General features: G+C 42.4%; 1 non-coding gene across 1 annotated transcript; it reads left to right on the forward strand.

The window, feature by feature from the left end:
* The first annotated feature begins 11,535 nt into the window (after positions 1 to 11,535).
* On the forward strand, positions 11,536 to 11,641 carry LOC132620655 (small nucleolar RNA R71). Its single transcript, XR_009575092.1, has one exon. It is a non-coding gene; the product is annotated as a small nucleolar RNA R71 (small nucleolar RNA).
* The last annotated feature ends 508 nt before the right edge of the window (positions 11,642 to 12,149 follow it).

A 12,149-nucleotide genomic window follows, 5' to 3' on the forward strand; every position in this document is an offset into this window, starting at 1 on the left:
GGGAAGAAGGTTACTAATGTTGAATGCGTTTTAAATTGATTGTTGATGTTATTAGTATGGTTGTTGGTATTGTTGTGGATGTTTTGGCCGAGTTGAATTCTCGGGGTTGTTGTATTTACAGGGGAGATGCTGCCGAAATTTCTGTAGACAAGTACTAGTTAGAATTGAATTTCTAAGTACTTGTAGCTAATGTTTGATAATTAATAACGTTATTGTAGATCGTGGGGAGCCCGAGACTTGAGTTGTGATTAGCTTAGGAGGCGAGCGAGGTATGTAAGGCTTAACCTTTTCTTCTTTGGCATGATCCTTATGAAATAAGTCTGTGATGTATATGTATGGTTTCGGAAAGATTCTTATTCTTAGAGCCACTAGGATGGCTAACGTCCTTGATTTCTCATAAGTTGTTCCGTATGGTTTTGATATGTATCCATGATGTCCGATGACGTGTATCTATGATGTCCGAAGTTTGGCCAATATGTTTCCGAATAGCATTTGAGAAACAAATGATATGACTATAGTTTTGACCTTCCAAATGTTAACACATTCGATTGCTCCATCGAGCCTTTGATATGTTTCGATACGTACAATATCCAAAAGATTTTTGACATGATTATGGCTTTGATTTTCCAAAAATGGCTTCTGAAACGCTTATAGAACGTTCTATACTTCAAACGTTCGTAACTTTCTCATACTAGGTCGGATCGACCCGAAACTTGTTTCTGAGCCTTCAGGGGTCGGTAAGTATATATATCCATTGAGTCTTGATTTATGTGCATGTGGTTTTCACTACTCTGCTCGTGCATACTACTATGATATCGTTCGCTGGGTCCCGGGCCAGTTTTGTCATCGTGCGCACTATGTTATATTCGGCAGTATGATGTGTTACGGTTCCCGAGACCCTTGCCATAGGGCCGGGTACCGCTTATATACGGCGTTATGATGTGTTATGGCACATGATGTGTTCTGATGTTGTGATATGTTATGATGATACGATATGTTCGGGATTGTACGGAGATTTGAAACCTTCTGGAGTATGATGTGTTGTGGCGCCAGCGTAGGAGTGGCGACCACGTTCCTGAGCCCTATGCATGACTCTTATATTTGCATTATTTGTGTCTTAAAACGAGCTTCTCGGTATATTGATTTTATTCTCATCTTCCACACCTTGTATTTCCATTATGATTTTGGATAGTATATTTCATGCTTTACATACTCAGTACCTATTTTGTACTAACCCCCTTTCTTCGGGGGCTGCGTTTCATGGCCGCAGGTGCAGACGTTCGTTCTGGTGACCCGCCAATGTAGGATACATATTCTGCTACTTTGGAGTGCTCCTTTGATCCGAATCCCATATTTTTGGTACATATCTTTGTTGTACATGTTTCTGTATATATATGACTATTTGGGGTACGGCGGGGCCCTGTCCCATCATATATTTCTGTTGTGATTCGTAGAGGCCTGTAGACATATATGTGGGTCATGGGTCGTGATTGTTTGTTTATGTCTGTGATTTGTGTCTTAAGCGGTCCCGTTTACTGTGATGGCCGAAACGGCCCATAGGTGTGTGTATGGATATATATATTTGGGCGATGTGCTTTCCGCCAGCCTTGCCGGATTCTGTATGATATTCTGCTATATATATGACCGCTTAAGACGATATCTGATTCCAACATCTGTATAACTTAATGTATGCTGAATATGGATAAGTCCTTGATATATCGATTTGGTAAGTAAGTGTGTATGGGTATCCAGCTAGGGCACTAGTCACGGCCCACGGGGTTGGGTCGTGACATTAGGATTCCCTTTATGCTGTCTTGGAGAGCTCCGTTGTTCCGGAGCCTAGATTTTGGTACAGATCTTCTGTTGTATATATGTATATGTTTGTCTAGGGGTAAGACGGGGCCCTGTCCCGTCATATTTCACTGCTGACACTCTTAGAGGTTCGTAGACATGTATGTGGGTCGTATTCAGACTTGATCAGTTGTGTCTATATGGTTATTATGAATGTTCTATCGTTGTAGCAGCCTTGCCAGCTTGCATATATTATCATTTCGTAGTGGCAGCCTTGTCGGCTTGCGTAGTATATTGGTATGTAGTGGCAGCCTTGTCGGCTTGCGTAATATTCTGGTTTGTAGTGGAAGCCTCGTTGGCTTGCGTATGTTATTACGATGTGATTAATTGAGGACCTATGGTATCAGTCCGATAATGTTTGACAGGTACATATGGGTGTCCAGCTCGGGCACTAGTCATGGCCCACGGGGCAGGGTCGTGACAAAAGTGGTATCATAGCGGTTCATCCTCGGAGTGTCTACAGACCGTGTCTAGTAGAGTTTTGTTTATCGGTGTGTTGTGTACCACATCTATAAACAGGAGGCTACAGGACATTTAGGATGTCATCTTTCCTTCTTATCCTAGATCGCGCGATAGAGCTATATTATCAGGATAACCCCTTTTTAACAGACTATTATGTTTACAACTATGCCTCCAAAGAAAGCGACAGCTGCCCAGAAGGGCAAATTGGTAGCAGGGGATACTAGCCAGACTCGGAGAGTTACTAGGGCCCGTGCCCAGATTATGCCTGAGGTTGGGTTCCAGTCCGCGAGTTCTACTACACCGCCACTTCCAGAGGAACCTACGGCAGCGACAACTCCGAGTTAGGGGGCGGCTCTACCGCCAGCTCCCGAGGTTCCAGCACGTAAGCCTCCAGCTCCTCAGCCAGGGGAGGAGGATAGAGCCATGAGGGATGCAGTTCAGTTGTTGACCAGATTAGTGGCAGGGCAGGCTCGCAGGCATGAGCTAGGGGTTGACCGTGCGGACAGATATGATAGTTTGAGGGCTTATGACTTCTTAAGTTGTAAGCCTCCAGAATTTTTCGGGTCAAATCCTGAGGATGACCCGTAGGAGTTTATTCGGCTGATGCAGCGTACATTGAGGATAATTAGGGCTTCTGAGACTGAGTCTGTTGAGTTGGCTTCGTATAGGTTGCGGGATGTAGCTGTTAATTGGTATGAGTCGTGGGAGTTATCTAGGGGCGATGACGCTCCTCCAGCAGTATGGGATGAGTTCGTGGAGGCCTTCCTTGGCCACTTTCTGCCCCCAGAGATGAGGGGAGCTAGAGTTGATAGATTCTTACATCTGAGGCAGAATGGCAGGAGCGTTCGAGAGTACAGTCTTGAGTTTGATTCGTTGGCCAGATATGCGCCTACTATTGTAGCTGATATGGCTCATAGAGTGCATCGTTATGTGATGGGGCTGGATCGTTACTTGATTGATAGCTGTATGGTAATGGCTTCTTAGCCAGGTATGGATATTGCTCGGGTACAGGCATATGCACAGGGGGTAGAGGATCGACACAGAGGGCGTCAGCCCGATAGAGATCATGACAGGGGCCAGCATAAGAGAGCTAGATCGGCCAGTTATTCTAGTGAGTTCCGAAGCAGGCAGCCTCAGCATTATAGTAGATATTCTTCCCAGCCAGCACGGAGTGCACCCCCACAGGTTACAGGCAGGAGATTTGATAGTACAGGGTATTCAGGAGCCGGTCAGAGATCCAAGGCTTCGGGTTCGCAGATGAACAGAGGTTTCAGTCAGTCGAGGCCAGCTTTGCCTCGGTGTTCTCGGTGCAGTAGACATCATTCTGGAGAATGTTATCGTGCTACAAGTGCTTGTTTTTCTTGTGGCCGTCAAGGCCATATTATGAGGGAGTGTCCATATAGTGGTAGTCCGGGCGGTGCGGTTCAGCCCACTGGGTCGGTTGCTGGTTCATCTTCTTCCGTAGCTATGCGTCCTATGGGGCAGGTGTTTAGGTACCAGCAGGCCGTGGTAGAGGTCGCGGCGGAGCTTCTAGTTCTAGCGGTCCTTCGAACCGCATATATGCCTTGGCTAGTAGACAGGATCATGAGGCGTCACCAAATGTGGTTACAGGTATATTATCGGTCTTCTCCCGAGACGTATATGCATTGATAGACCCAGGCTCTACCTTATCGTATATTTCTCCCTTTGTTGCTAGTAGAATTGGGATAAAACCTGAATTGATAGAACCATTTGAGGTAGCTACACCGGTAGGAGATTCTGTTATAGCACGGTAAGTATATAGAGATTGTTCGGTAATTATATATAGTCATTGCACCAAGGCAGATCTGATAGAGTTAGATATGACTGAGTTTGATGTTATTATGGGTATGGACTGGTTAGCTTCTTGTTATGCTAACGTTGATTGTAGAGAAAATATAGTTCGGTTTCGGTTTCCAGGAGAGCCAGCAATAGAGTGGTTAGGGAATACGGCATCGCCGAGGGGTAAGTTTATTTTATACCTCAAGGCAAGGAAGATGGTTAGAAAGGGGTATATTTATCATCTGGTTCGTGTGCATGACCTGAAAGCAGAGACGCCGACTCTTCAGTCAGTGCCGATAGTTAACAAATTTCCAGATGTATTCCAAGATGAACTTCCAAGCCTTCCTCCTGAGCGTGAGATAGAGTTCACTATAGACGTATTGCCAGACACTCAGCCCATATCTATTCCTTCTTACAGGATGGCACCTGCAGAACTGAAAGAGTTGAAGGAGCAACTGAGAGATTTACTAGAAAAGGGCTTCATCAGGCCCAGTACATCACCTTGGGGAGCACCGGTATTATTTGTGAGAAAGAAATATGGGTCGCTGGATGTGTATTGATTATAGGCAGCTGAATAAAGTAACAATAAAGAACAGGTATCCCCTCCCTAGGATTGATGATTTGTTTAACTAGCTGCAGGGTGCTAAATGTTTTTCGTAGATAGACTTGCGGTCAGGCTATCATCAGGTGAGGGTAAAGGAGACAGATATTCCCAAGACTGCGTTCAGGACTCGATACGGGCATTATGAGTTTAGAGTGATGTCCTTTGGGCTGACCAATGCTCTAGCAGTATTTATGGATTTGATGAACTGAGTGTTCAAGCCATTCCTTGACCTGTTCGTGATTGTATTTATTGATGATATTCTGGTCTATCACGATCAGAAGGGGAGCATGCAGATCATTTGGGGACGGTACTTAGGGTGCTCCAGCACCAGAAATTGTATGCTAAGTTCTCTAAATGTGAATTCTGGTTGACTTCAGTAGCATTCTTGGGGCATATTATTGGAGCTAATGGTATTCGGGTAGACACACAGAAGATTGAAGCTATCAAGACTTAGCCTAGACCTACGACACCTACTGATGTACGTAGTTTTCTGGGACTAGCAGGATATTACCGGAGATTCGTAGAGAAGTTTTCTTCGATTTCAGCGCCTCTAACAAGGCTAACACAAAAGGCAGCTAAGTTTCAGTGGACCGATGCTTGCGAGCAAAGCTTCCAATTATTGAAGGATAAGTTGACTACGGCTCTAGTTCTAACACTTCCTGAGGGACCAGATGGCTATGTTATTTATTGTGATGCCTCAGGCGTTGGGTTAGGCTGTGTGTTGATGCAGCATGGCAGAGTTATAGCCTATGCCTCCCGGCAGCTTAGAAAGCACGAAAGGAATTACCCTACTCATGATCTGGAGTTAGCAGCAGTAATTCATGCTTTGAAGATATGGAGACATTATTTATATGGCGTACATGTTGATATTTATACGGATCATAAAAGTCTCCAGTACATCTTTAAGCAGAAGGAGCTGAATTTGCGGCAGAGGCGGTGGCTAAAATTGTTGAAGGATTATGATGTTGATATTCTATACCACCCTGGGAAGGCAAATGTTGTAGCAGAAGCACTCATCCGTAAATCTGTGGGTAGTTTGGAAGACGTACAACCAGAACGGAAAGAGATGGTCTGTGAGATTTGCCAGTTAGCTAACCTTGGAGTCCGTTTGGCTGATTCTGATAACGGCAGAGTTTCTGTTCGGGGAGTTGCTGAGTCCTCTATCATAGAAGAGGTAAAGTGACGCCAGTATGAGGACCCTATTCTTGTACATTACAGAGATGCAGCTCTTCAGAAGGAGGAGACCCCATTCGAAGTTACACCTGATGGAGTGCTACGATACAGAGGCAGGTTATGTATACCTGAGGTTGCAGGGTTGCGGCAACAGGTTATGGGAGAGGCACACTATGCTCGTTATTCTGTTCATCCAGGGTCAACAAAGATGTATCATGACCTCAGGTGCTTGTATTGGTGGGATGGCATGAAGAAAGATATAGCAGAGTTTGTCGCTCAGTGCCCGAATTGTCAACAGGTTAAGGTCGAGCATCAGAAGCCCGGTGGATTGTTGCAGGAGATAGAGATTCCAACATGGAAATGGGGGGTAATTAACATGGACTTTTTTCACAGGTTTACCTCGCACTCCGCGAAAATATGATTCTATTTGGGTTATCGTCGATAGGTTGACAAAATCAGCCCACTTTCTCCCAGTCAGGACTACTTATTCAGTTGAGGATTATGCCAGGTTATACCTTAAGGAGATAGTAAGACTTCACGGGGTTCCCACAGCTATTATCTCTGATAGAGGAGCCTAGTTTACAACTAACTTCTGGAGATCCTTCCAGGAGGGATTAGGGACACAAGTGAGTCTTAGCACCGCATTCCACCCTCAGACTGACGGACAGGCCGAGCGTACTATTCAGACACTATAAGATATGTTACGGGCCTGTATTATTGATTTCAGAGGTAGCTGGGACGATCATTTTCCACTTATTGAGTTTTCTTATAATAATTGCTACCATTCGAGTATTCAGATGGCGCCGTATGAGGCCTTGTATGGAGGAAATGCAGGTCGCCTATTGGCTGGTTTGATATTGGTGAAACTAAATTAATAGGCCCAGATATGGTTCAGCAGGCTGTCGATAAAGTGAAGCTTATTCAGGAGAGATTACGGGCAGCTCAGAGTCGACAGAAATCATATGCAGATAATCGACGTCGATACTTAAAATTTCAGGTTAGTGATTGGGTGTTCTTGAAGGTGTCACCCATGAAGGGTGTCATGAGATTCGGCAAGAAAGGGAAGCTAAGCCCGAGGTACATTGGGCCGTATCAGATTATCCGTAGGGTAGGCCGGGTTGCCTACGAGTTGGACCTACCATCCGATTTGGAAGCAGTGCATCTAGTCTTTCACGTGTCAATGCTTGGCAAATGTATGGGCGATCCTTCCAGAGTATTTCTCGTAGATGATGTCCAGGTGACAGAGGAGTTATCCTACGAGGAGCAGCCTATAGCCATACTTGATCGGCAGATTAGGAGGTTGCGAACTAAGGACGTGGCTTCCGTCAAAGTATTATGGCAAAACAACAATAGAGAAGAGATGACCTGGGAAGCCGAGGAGGAGATGAAGAACAAGTACCCTTACTTGTTCCCTACGCCTACAGGTAACTTAAACTCCTCACTTGATTATATTGATTGCCCGATGAAACTATATGATATGACGATAAGGGAGACTTCCCCAAAAATTTTATAGAACCTTATGGGACCAATTCAACATTCAAGGACGAATGTTCTAAAGGGGGGAAAGTTGTTATATCTCGCATTTTCATACGTCGAGTTGTTCGCAAGAGAATCGACTCAAGTTAAAGACGGAATCATTTCGGACACGAAATAGAAATCTTTAATTTTCAATTTTAAATTAAAACATAAATTGTTTATAAATTTTAATTAGTGTAAAAATATTATTGGAGATTAGGGATTAATTAATTGTGATTATATTATTAAGCAATAATTAGTGATTAATTAAATTAATTAAGATTAATTACCAAAGTGGGCCCCACCCAATTTTTAATTAAAAAAAAAAAGGAAAATAGATGACACATAAGGGGGGGGGGGGCACGTGTAGGGCCTAGGAGGCTCATATATGTATATCACCAAATGAGGTAATGAGTCATCTCTTCACATTGCAATTGAACACAAAACAAGAACAACAATTAAATTGAAGAAAGAAAAAAAACGCTCTCGGCCATGGCTGATTTGGCCGAGCATTGAGAGGATGATGGAGAAATATTAAAGTGTTGTGGTGTTGTGAACATTCAAGGGATTAACAATATTAAGGAGCCAAGTTTATCAAGGTAAGAGCTAATGTTTTTTTTTACACGTTTTGGAGACAATTTAAACTTGTATAAATTGGTAAATATGTGATGAATGTAAGAAGTTGTATATGTTGATGTTGAAATGTAAATTGAGCCGTGTAGGGGGATGCTTTAATTAGGCATGGTGAATTGATTTTTAAGTGACAACATGGTTGATGTTATCATGAATTATATGGTAAAGGAATGAAGGGATTAGATATAAGGTTAAAGTTGTGTTGATATGAACATATTGTTATTCTTATTGAATTGAAAGAATTGAAGATATGATTATATCCATATGTTGTTGTTGGTGTTTCTGTGTTAACAGGAGGGTAATTGAATATTCGGGTGAGGCGAATATATAGGGGAAATGCTGCCCCATTTTCGTTAAGTCCTTGAATAATAAAAAACCCTAAATGAGAAATATAAGTTAAAGAATAAGTTCTATAAGCGACGGCCTACAGATTTACGAACTAGAAAATATAGTTACTAACGATAACGTTACTCTTATATTAAATAGGCTAAAAGAGCGATGAGGCGAACAAATTTACGAATAGTCGCTAACAGGAATGTAAAGCTGTCCCTTCTTTCTTTTGGCATGTCTTAGATCTAAGCGATGAATGATATGAACTTTGGGGTAATTCTATTCATAAGTTTTGAGTGTGATTTATGATTCTTTTTCACTTCTTGATGTTAAAACTCTTAAGTGATTGAGCTTCCCTCTTCAGTTTTCTTTACGTTGGATAATAGTCGATGTATATCAGTTCCGATTCTTAGGAACTTTATGATAATAATGTCCAGACTTCTATGAGATGTTCATACTATATTGACATATGACTATTTTTCCATTGAGTCTTTGATATACCCTGATACGTATATATATGATTCCAGAAGTTTTATTCTGATATAATCCACAGTGACATCCGAAAGGTATTTGATATGACTATTGTCCTGATCTTCAAATGACAGTTCGTTTCGATTGTTCCATTGAGTTTTTGAAAATGTTTTAATTTGCATATGGTTGCTCACTACTCCACTCGTGCATGTCTCAATATGTTTTTCACTGAGTCCAGTGCCAGGATATGTTATCGTGCACAGTCTCACTGCATTGTTCACCGAGTCCCTCACTAGAGGGCCGGAATATGATATACATATATATATGATGGGGTTATGCTGTGTTTATGGAGTTATGCTGTGTTTATGGAGTTATGCTGTGTTATGGGGTTATGTTGTGTTTATGGAGTTATGCTGTGTTGTGGGGTTATGTTGTGTTTATGGAGTTATGCTGTGCTATGGTGTTATGGCGCCAAAGATGGGGTGGCGACCATGTTTACCGAGTCCCATAAGGGGCCTGATATGATATATGATACTGACATGTATGATTTATGTTTCAAAAGGCAAGTGTTTGGTATTCTGGACATTGTACTTTTTTTCTGCACACCTTATTTAAGTTATGGTCCCTTTTACTGTATTTCATGCTTTATATACTCAGTACATATTCCTTACTGACCCCCTTTCTTCGGGAGGATGCGTTTCATGCCCGCAGGTGCAGATACTTGCTTTGGTGATCCGCCAGCTTAGGATTCCCTTTCTGGTGTCTTGGAGAGCTCTGTTGTTCCGGAGCCTAGATTTTGGTACAAATCTTCTGTTGTATATATGTATATGTTTGTCTAGGGGTAAGATGGGGCCCTGTCCCGTCATATTTCACTGCTGACACTCTTAGAGGTCTGTAGACATGTATGTGGGTCGTATTCAGACTTGATCAGTTGTGTCTATATGGTTTTTATGAATGTTCTATCGTTGTAGTAGCCTTGCCGGCTTGCATATATTATCGTTTCGTAGTGGCAGCCTTGTCAGCTTGCGTAGTATATTGGTATGTAGTGGCAGCTTTGTCGGCTTGCGTAATATTCTGGTTTGTAGTGGCAGCCTCGTCGACTTGCGTATGTTATTACGATGTGATTAATTGAGGACCTATGGTATCAGTCCGATAATGTTTTACAGGTACATATGGGTTTCCAGCTCGGGCACTAGTCATGGCCCACGGGACTGGGTCGTGACAAACTCGAACACCTCTGTATCCCCCAAAAAATCATCCCTCAATAGAGCCCTCTCGAATGGGTCACTAGACATAATAAGAGGTCACTTAGTATCGTCAGTCACCACAGTGATAGCAGAAAGCTCATCATAGATTGCGGGCAACTTGAGGGCCTTGTACACATTAAACACCTTAACCTTATCATGCACACTCATAGTTAGCTGCCATGCATCTACATCAATCAAAGCTCTGCTTGTGTCTAAGAACGGACACCCCAAAATAAATGGACTTCCAGATCTGGCTCAAAATCCAAGATGACAAATCTGCCAAAAATATAAGAGAGCCTACCTATATAAAAACATCATCGATAATGCCCTCAAGTCTTACCAAAGATCTATCTGCCAGCTGCAAAATAATAGTAGTGGGTCTCGGGTTTCCCAACCCTAGCTTTCTAAACATTAAGGATGACATCAGATTAATACAAGCACTAAGATCACACAGTGCTCGTGAAATGACTTTCTTCCTAATAGTGATCTCAATAGTGAAACTTCCCAATGCTGCAGCTTAGTAGGAAACTTGTTTTGAATTTAAGACGTCCATTTTTCAGTAAGTGCAACTGTGGCATACTCTGTGAATCATCTCTTGTTTGCTACGGTGTCCTTGATATACTTAGGATATTTCAGAATCCCTTGCAGCATATCTGCCAAGGGGACATATATATGCACCTGCTTCAATAAGTCAATAACTCTTATAAGTGGCCTCTTCTTTCTATTTTGCCAATCGCTGAAGGAACATAGGAGGTGTCTTAGCAACTAGTGGATGTGACTGCTTCACCAAAGGTACCTTTGCTACCCTCTCTACCTGGATCACATCATCTGCAATTGCCTCTTCTAGTTCTGCCCAAGTCGCTTTCTTTGGAGCAAGTTCTTCCAATTCTCTTCCATTTTGAGAGTCACAACATTACACTATTTCAGATTTGGATCGGTCACTTGGATGTCCCCCAAGCGGTCTAGTGTTCTAAGCATCAGCTATTTGACCTATCTGGCTCTCTAGATTACGCACTGTCAGATCATGATTCTGATTTTCGGCCATCAACTTTTGTTGATCAGCCATCAACTTTTGCATATCATCCATCATCTTATTTATCATTTCTTCCATACTGCTAGCAGAAGCAAGAGCCTGATTACACTGTGCTGGCTGATAGTTCTATTTTTGATTGCCCTGATTAACACCCCAACTGAAGTTTGGATAGTTCCTCCAGTTAGGGTTGTAAGTATTTCTGTACTAATTGTTGTTACCTTGACCTCTGCCTTCTTAGCTACACCTCTGTTCATGTCACCTTGCCAATTTGGATTGCTTTGAGAGAACATGTTCAGGAGAATAAAAAGATCTTCATAGCTAAGATCAAGAGCTTGCCTCCTGATGCAGAGTCTAATAATATCTTCATGTGAGTATCCAAACTCTTGATAAATGCATGTGCCAGAACCTTGTTCGACTGGTAATGATGAGGACAATCTCTGAGAAGATCCTTGAACCTCTCCCGTGCCTCATATAAATGCTCTATATTATTTTTCCTGATGACATGATATCACTCTTGAGCCTTGCTGTCTTCCTAGATTGGAAGAACTTTGTCTGTTCCTTGCTAAACCGTCCTAAGAAGTGATGGAGCTTGCAGGTTTCGTCACCAACCAACTCTTCACTTCCCCAAGTTGTGTCACGCCCCAAAACTCACCTTATGCGCAACAGGCATCCGATGCTATGAAAAACACCGGAAGCACCTTATAAAATCAATAAACATCTAATCTCTTGCAATAATCTTTCAACAATTTTATCAATAAGTTATAAATAGCTAACTAACTCATGGACACCAGTATTAATAAAAACAGTGGAAGTCTATCATAAATGTATCGTCATAAAACGTAGCAATACCCAAATAGTCAAGCAATGACTTCAACAACTACCCACAGAATTAATGTCTATCTATGAAGCCTCTAATATGATAAATGAAAAATATTCTAACTTTGGGACGCAGCCCGAAAACTAAAACAATCACTAAGATAGGTGGGTGCCCCACAAACAATCATGTGGGCTCACCGAATAGTCTTGAAAG

The sequence above is a fragment of the Lycium barbarum genome, chromosome 11 (genome assembly GCF_019175385.1).
Source record: "Lycium barbarum isolate Lr01 chromosome 11, ASM1917538v2, whole genome shotgun sequence".
In the NCBI taxonomy this organism is placed as follows: Eukaryota; Viridiplantae; Streptophyta; class Magnoliopsida; order Solanales; family Solanaceae; genus Lycium; species Lycium barbarum.